The 7,660-nt window shown below is 39.1% G+C and overlaps 1 long non-coding RNA gene across 4 annotated transcripts; it reads left to right on the top strand.

The window, feature by feature from the left end:
• Positions 1-714: 714 nt before the first annotated feature.
• On the top strand, positions 715-6,300 carry LOC109200717 (uncharacterized). 4 transcript variants are annotated; one of them, XR_002060864.2, is made up of 5 exons: positions 715-1,141; positions 1,668-1,727; positions 1,822-1,912; positions 2,079-2,236; positions 5,779-6,300. It is a non-coding gene; the product is annotated as an uncharacterized LOC109200717 (long non-coding RNA). The 4 variants fall into 4 exon arrangements; XR_002060862.2 differs by having other exon boundaries at positions 715-1,146; XR_002060863.2 differs by lacking the exon at positions 715-1,141 and adding an exon at positions 1,393-1,499.
• The last annotated feature ends 1,360 nt before the right edge of the window (positions 6,301-7,660 follow it).

Here is a 7,660-nt window from a genome sequence, read left to right as displayed (position 1 = left end):
ACTGTAAAAAAGTCAGTAAAATATACAGCAAAACACCGTCAAATTCCAACGGTAATGGAGCGTAAAACCAAAAACTTCCTTTTACTGTATTAAATAGATTGAATAACCGTTAATTGTGAGACTGGATAAAACTTTGTTTTTACTGTGATAAAATGTTGAAATTATAAATACTGTCTGTGAAAACAAATAAATATGCATACATTTTACAATTAAATATTGTAATGTTGAAAATGTCTGAAAAACTTAGATTTTACGGTATTATTTGAGTAAAACTACATCTTTAGGGTTGTGCACATTGGAATTCACAGTATAAAGCTGTAGATTTTTAAGCAAACAAAAACATTAATTTTACAGAAGCAAGATGTTAAACAATAGGGTCCACCGTAATAATACAACCAGTAAATACCATTTTAAAAAAAGGAAAAAAAGCAAATATCAGCAGTGAAAGACAATAAAATTGATAGTATTTTTTTTATTTTAAAATTCAGATACTGATATACAGATTAAAAGTTAGGCCTGCAGTATATCATTGTTAACCTTCTGATAAAAAAAATCAACAGCAAAAGAAGATGTTAAAATAAAGTTTATGGTTGTGAATAAAATTGATTTCAATAATCTTTTTAATTATTATTTTAAAACAACTTTATGTTGTTGTGTTTCACGCCATATTATCAGACCACCTTAAGTGGGTCCGCCTTAAATTTGAGTTGTGTGATCGCTGTTGATTGGTAGCTAAACTGCTGGTAAACTGTGTACAGACGTTTTACGTTCGAATTGCAGAGAAAAAAAAATTCTGGTAGCAACATTGTGCAGTATGAGCGAACCATTTCACCAAAAAAAGGGGAAGCAAGGCAAGATGTGGCTGCAGCGGTCTGCAGACGTGACTTCTGATCAAGTTCGAACCTCCTCCTAAAGCAACAAAGAGCGACATTACATTGTGGGATGACGTCACCTGAAAATGACCAATAGCGCGGCGCGCTGCTGAGCTGTGTGCCAACCGCTCTTTTTTTCATGCAGGAGACTCAAGTTGGCTTCGCTAACGGACACAGTTTGAACTCGTATATTAGCGCCATTTATTGCTGCTTGGACCACAGCATCTTCGGAATTTGTAGACATCCTGGCAGCTTACAATTAGTTCGAGGTGAGGTGAGTACATGCAACTTCAAGTTATCTCTGTTATAAAAATCCACCAGCCCAGCGTTTATAGATAATTTTAGCAGTTCGTTTTTATGAGTGAGGTTGTGAATTTAGTTAGCATTTGTGAGTTGAGTTAGCATTACTGTCGGGAGGGAAGCATTGCTCTGGATTAGTTTCTGTGTTTGGCGTGCTTAATTTGCTAGGGAGGAATTACCAAAGTACATGGAGTTATGTTAACCTGTAATTCTGTGGTAAGGTAGTTCAGTCATCAAGGGCTACGTGCTTCATTGTAAACTGCATCGGAATGAGCCACGTTGTTTCTTTCGGTGTATTGAAGCAGGCTGCAAGCAGACATACACCAGGTATGGCGCGTTTAAGGCTCATTTTTACCGAAGACACTCTGCCCCCACCCATGTCACTGGTGTGGCGGTGGTTTCTTCGTTTACATGTGCAATGGCGATGTGTGAACGTCAGTGTCAGAACTCTCTCTTTATGATTAAAAAGGTTTGTTTTGTTCCTGCCCTTTTCAGACACTGAATTTGAGCAGAAACCATAAGGATACTCAAAGGACCTGTGACTCTCAGGAAATGGTGAGATTTCAGGTCATAATCTTTTTCTTTTTTTTCCATTAAATTCATTTTCCTTTTTCCCTTTACAATATTGCTGTTTTGTTTTTGTAAACAGCATCAAATGAGAGGGACAGATGAAACAGTTTCAAGACAATGGCAGGAAAAACATGCTGAAGATTGAAACAAACCTTGGCTGGAAATATTTGGTATGTGTTTTACCGTAAATCAAATTGTTGAAAAACATTCAGCTACACTGCAACACAGGGAAACTTGATTTGCACTTATTTTGTTACTTTAATTTCTTGTCTCATTATTTTTGTCAGTTATTATTGTTTATGGTGTATGCCCTTCTTGTTTTCTTTCTGAATGCAGAAGGTATCTAGCCAGTCCACAATGAAAGCTTCATTGCACCCCATGACTCTTCTGGCAGAAATGATGGCGCCTGTATTCTTTGGTTTCCCTAAACATCACACCCTGCCTGTTTATACGAGGCTCTTCAATTAAGTCTGCACCCAAAGATTCAATAAGAGGTAAGCAGTGGTATTATTCAAGTTTTGCTAAAGAAAGATGGACAGGAGACACTAATCTTAATCAGCCGAGCTCAGGTTCATGTCCAGGTGAGCAGTTTCATACGCTATAAAATGTAGATTGAATGATAGGTCTCATCACCATGCATTCAGCCATTAACTTCAAGTTCTATGATAAATCAATAGGAAACTTAAATACGTTTTCCAACAAATTATGATTGTGATTAGGGCTGCGTTGTCTACAGGGAGTGCAGAATTATTAGGCAAGTTGTATTTTTGAGGAATAATTTTATTATTGAACAACAACCATGTTCTCAATGAACCCAAAAAACTCATTAATATCAAAGCTGAATGTTTTTGGAAGTAGTTTTTAGTTTGTTTTTAGTTTGAGCTATTTTAGGGGGATATCTGTGTGTGCAGGTGACTATTACTGTGCATAATTATTAGGCAACTTAACAAAAAACAAATATATACCCATTTCAGTTATTTATTTTTACCAGTGAAACCAATATAACATCTCCACATTCACAAATATACATTTCTGACATTCAAAAACAAAACAAAACAAATCAGCGACCAATATAGCCACCTTTCTTTGCAAGGACACTCAAAAGCCTGCCATCCATGGATTCTGTCAGTGTTTTGATCTGTTCACCATCAACATTGCGTGCAGCAGCAACTACAGCCTCCCAGACACTGTTCAGAGAGGTGTACTGTTTTCCCTCCTTGTAAATCTCACATTTGATGATGGACCACAGGTTCTCAATGGGGTTCAGATCAGGTGAACAAGGAGGCCATGTCATTAGTTTTTCTTTTTCTTCTTTTATACCCTTTCTTGCCAGCCACGCTGTGGAGTACTTGGACGCGTGTGATGGAGCATTGTCCTGCATGAAAATCATGTTTTTCTTGAAGGATGCAGACCTCTTCCTGTACCACTGCTTGAAGAAGATGTCTTCCAGAAACTGGCAGTAGGACTGGGAGTTGAGCTTGACTCCATCCTCAACCCGAAAAGGCCCTACAAGCTCATCTTTGATGATACCAGCCCAAACCAGTACTCCACCTCCACCTTGCTGGCGTCTGAGTCGGAATGGAGCTCTCTGCCCTTTACCAATCCAGCCACGGGCCCATCCATCTGGCCCATCAAGACTCACTCTCATTTCATCAGTCCATAAAACCTTAGAAAAATCAGTCTTGAGATATTTCTTGGCCCAGTCTTGACGTTTCAGCTTGTGTGTCTTGTTCAGTGGTGGTCGTCTTTCAGCCTTTCTTACCTTGGCCATGTCTCTGAGTATTGCACACCTTGTGCTTTTGGGCACTCCAGTGATGTTGCAGCTCTGAAATATGGCCAAACTGGTGGCAAGTGGCATCTTGGCAGCTGCACGCTTGACTTTTCTCAGTTCACGGGCAGTTATTTTGCGCCTTGGTTTTTCCACACGCTTCTTGCGACCCTGTTGACTATTTTGAATGAAACGCTTGATTTTTCGATGATCACGCTTCAGAAGCTTTGCAATTTTAAGACTGCTGCATCCCTCTGCAAGATATCTCACTATTTTTGACTTTTCTGAGCCTGTCAAGTCCTTCTTTTGACCCATTTTGCCAAAGGAAAAGAAGTTGCCTAATAATTATGCACACCTGATATAGGGTGTTGATGTCATTAGACCACACCCCTTCTCATTACAGAGATGCACATCACCTAATATGCTTAATTGGTAGTAGGCTTTCGAGCCTATACAGCTTGGAGTAAGACAACATGCATGAAGAGGATGATGTGGACAAAATACTCATTTGCCTAATAATTCTGCACTCCCTGTATGTATCACTTTTACATAAGTAGATTTAAAGGATAACTATTGCCAAAATGCAACCTGGGCTGTTTTTTTTTTTTTTACTGTATCGATTTTGATGCGCTCAAATTTATGCCCCGGCCCCCTAGTATTCCCATTGTGACAGCCAGTGGGCTGGCCTTGTGTTTTGCTTTTGCTTTTACCTGTTTTTGCAGGTAGGTGGAGCTGACCCAATTACAGATGCAGCACACCTGAGTAGGCCAGTCCCAGTGCATATAAAAGACACTTTGACTGAACCAGCTGGGTCTCTCTTGCTCTGACTGGCTCTGTCTCTGGCTCCCGTCTTGTTCGTTTGGAAGTTTCAGTTATGGCTGTTATGTCCTTTACATTGTGTTTAAGTTACTTTACCTTATTTTCATTAAATATGTTTTACAGCCTTTAGAAGCCTGTGTGTGGTCTCCCATTTGTTTGTCACTTCCTATGAGCCGGGTTGTGACAAATGGGGGCTCGTCCGGGATATTACCCTGGTTTGGTAAGCTTTCTGACGTTTGATTGAGAGCTGGTCTGTTTGCAGCTGATTGCAGCTAGTGCTGTTTGATTTCATCTATTTGGCTGGCTTTGTCTGGTTGTGTCTTGGCTAGGCCTTGCTTTGTAGGCAGTTGTTGAGTTAATTGCTGATGCGTTTGGTTATTTGTGGTGGTTTGATGTTCTGGGTTTGCTGTGTGTTTTGTTTGGGAGGCCGTTTTGTTAGGGGGATTGAGTGGAGGCAGTCATGTTAACACTGATGTTTTCCTATAGGCTTAGGTTTGGTGGAGCTAGTGCTGATGTGCTGTCTTGAGTCAACTTTGGAGCATATGAGCTGTATTGATTGTTGAATGTGCATAAGTTAAAACCAGTGCTTTCCCTGTTAGGTTGAAGGAGTGTTTCTCTCTTGAGACTCATTCATTGACATTTCTGTTGCGGTGAACACGGTTAGAGCAGTCGTCTCGGGAGCACGTCCCCAGAATTGAGGGGGTCGCTGTTTGTGCAGTTGCCCTTCTCTTTCTGGTGGTTTTTAGTGCGTAAGTACCCACCGTAAGTAACTGCATGAAGACTAGGCTTCAGTTACGTAGATTTTGGTTAGGCAGTTAGTGGGGAAGTGCTGATTTCACTTGCATTTCAAGATCAATACTTTGCTGTTATGGCTACAGTTGATGCTTTTGTTCAGTCTCCATCGGAGGAACTCTTAAACAGTTGTACTAAAGAACAACTGTTGAAACTTGTTGAACATTATGATGTAGACGTTGGGGATAAACGGTTGAAAGATGAGATTAAAGGAGTATTGAAGGCTGCATTAGTAAAGACAGGCGTGTTGCCACGTAAAATGCAGGCTTTAGTGGCAGAGGTTGATCAGTCTGTGGTCTCAACTGCCGTTGCTTTGTCTTTTGAGCAGCAAAAGGAGTTGTTACTCTTACAAATGGCCGGGTTGTGACACCATTCACTGGCTATTGACCACAAAACAAAATCACGGTCAATCTCAAAAACGGCTCGTTTGTCGTAATTATGCTTTTAGATATATGTTTGTCTCGTTTACAGTTAAAAAAAAAAAAAAAAAAAAAAAAACAGCCCAGGTTGCATTTTGACAATAGCTATCCTTTAAGAATTGTATATTTTACACTTAAGAAATCATTTATCATTAGATCTGTTTTTGGCAGCACGTTTTGTTCATTTCTGTGCATTTTGCTCAAGCACTGATCAAACTTTGTCCATTTTTTGCTGCAGAGGGGATCCTGCCAGTCCAAAGTGAACTCCTGATGGACATTGAAGTACTCCTGCAGAGCTTGTATCTTCGACACCATGCGCATTAGAAACTCCACTGAGTCCTTTCCTTCACCAAGGCAGGATCCAGTGACTCATTACTGTTGATAGGTCAGGGGCAGGTAATATTTTGTTTCATGTTTATTCATTCCTCCATGGATTACCAGCCATATATATGGACTCATGCTGCATTCTCAAGATCTATGCTGTTTTGTAGGAATAGAGAAAATGATATGTTTAGTCTGTTTTCAAATGGTATGTCAAATTTTCTCATTGTTTATCAGTAATATTCACTACCTTGGTTATATATGAGCATCTTTAGATTTTTCTATATTTAGCGGTTGCAAATGTAAAATGTACGGTAAACCATTTATGTTCCTCATATTGTACTGTATTTTTAGCGGTAAAATACCGGCAGCTGTGGTTGCCAGGAATTTACCGTAAAATGTATCTGGTCAAAATAAAATGCTGTAATTTGTTATACAATTTCACTGTGTTTTTTACTGTCAAAGGTTTTAATAAGGTTTAACATATTTCTGTTATTTTTACAGTTATTTACAATAATAGGGTCTATCCTATTACTGTTAAATTAACAACAAATTACTGTAAATATTATTATATTATAACTTTTTTTTTTTACTGCAAATATCCGTAAAAAGCTATGGAAAGTTGCATTTTTCACATTAAATTGCTGTATAATTGACAAATATATTTGTTTTTTTTCTATCATGATTTTGGTAAAATAATACGTCGTCTACCTTAAAATTTAGGGTTACAAAACCAGTATACCGTATTGTCTTTTACAGATCCCACATTTTTTTCACGGTATATTCCTGGCAACCACAGCTGCCGGTATTTTACCGTAAATTTGACAGTTTTTTTTTTTACAGTGTGCTAAAACTTGCTTGTTTTTGAAACTTAACTACTTCCTCATGCTTTCACCTAGAAACTCCATTCAAATTTTAAAATGTTCTCAGATTATTGGGCTATTCCTTTCTGATTCAGCTTTTTCAGATCTTCTACCGTTTTAATCTTATCTCTCTTTAAGTTTTCAGTTGCAAAATTGTGATTTTTCAGAAAATACATGCGTTGCTATGGTTGCTATGCAATTAAGTCAGAGTGAGTGCTGGTCCGTTCTGAATTTTCTCTTCATGTCTAAACAACTTCTTGCTACTCGCTCAATTTCCACTCAACCCCCACAAATTATACATCAAAACGTAGGTATTTTTGCTGGCTTTCAGACAATGTCACTATCTTTATTGTGAGATTTACCGTTTTTTCGCAATTTGCCTCCGAGTGACACAAGGTCTGACAACTCCCCATTCAAAGTCTATGGGGAGGTTCTGAAATTCTGTAACGGGAGGCATTTTCAAATCGCCATATCTCTTTAACAAAGCAAAGTTAGGACATGAGGCTTGTGCCAATATATCTTCAGACACTGCTGACACTCACAGTGGAAGCAGTTTTTACAATTATCTTACCGTTGAGCAATGAATTACGTTTGTTTGAGGGGTGGAAATCGGTCCTCCTCTCAGTTTTCTAACTCCGAAAATGAAGCCGTTTCTTCTCTCGTCATATGTCCGCGACGGAGGTACAAAGAGCAATGAAAATCGCAGTCAAAGTACACCAAAGTCCGCTGATTCACCCAGTACAAGAATTATGCTGCTAGCCCTCCTAGTTTTTGAGTCACACGACGTTTTGTAACTCTACAAAAAACGGCGCTTTTCGCCTCTCACCGCGATCTATTTCTGATTGCTGATGTCTTTGTTTTTCAGCCGCCCGCCCCCTTTCCAGGTGGCGCAATCAGTGATGACACGGCTCTGCAGCTCAAAGGTCGTGGGTTCAA

Source organism: Oreochromis niloticus, unplaced genomic scaffold, assembly GCF_001858045.2.
Source record: "Oreochromis niloticus isolate F11D_XX unplaced genomic scaffold, O_niloticus_UMD_NMBU tig00001764_pilon, whole genome shotgun sequence".
NCBI classification, from domain to species: domain Eukaryota; kingdom Metazoa; phylum Chordata; class Actinopteri; order Cichliformes; family Cichlidae; genus Oreochromis; species Oreochromis niloticus.
This window is presented reverse-complemented; position numbering and strand designations above follow the sequence as displayed.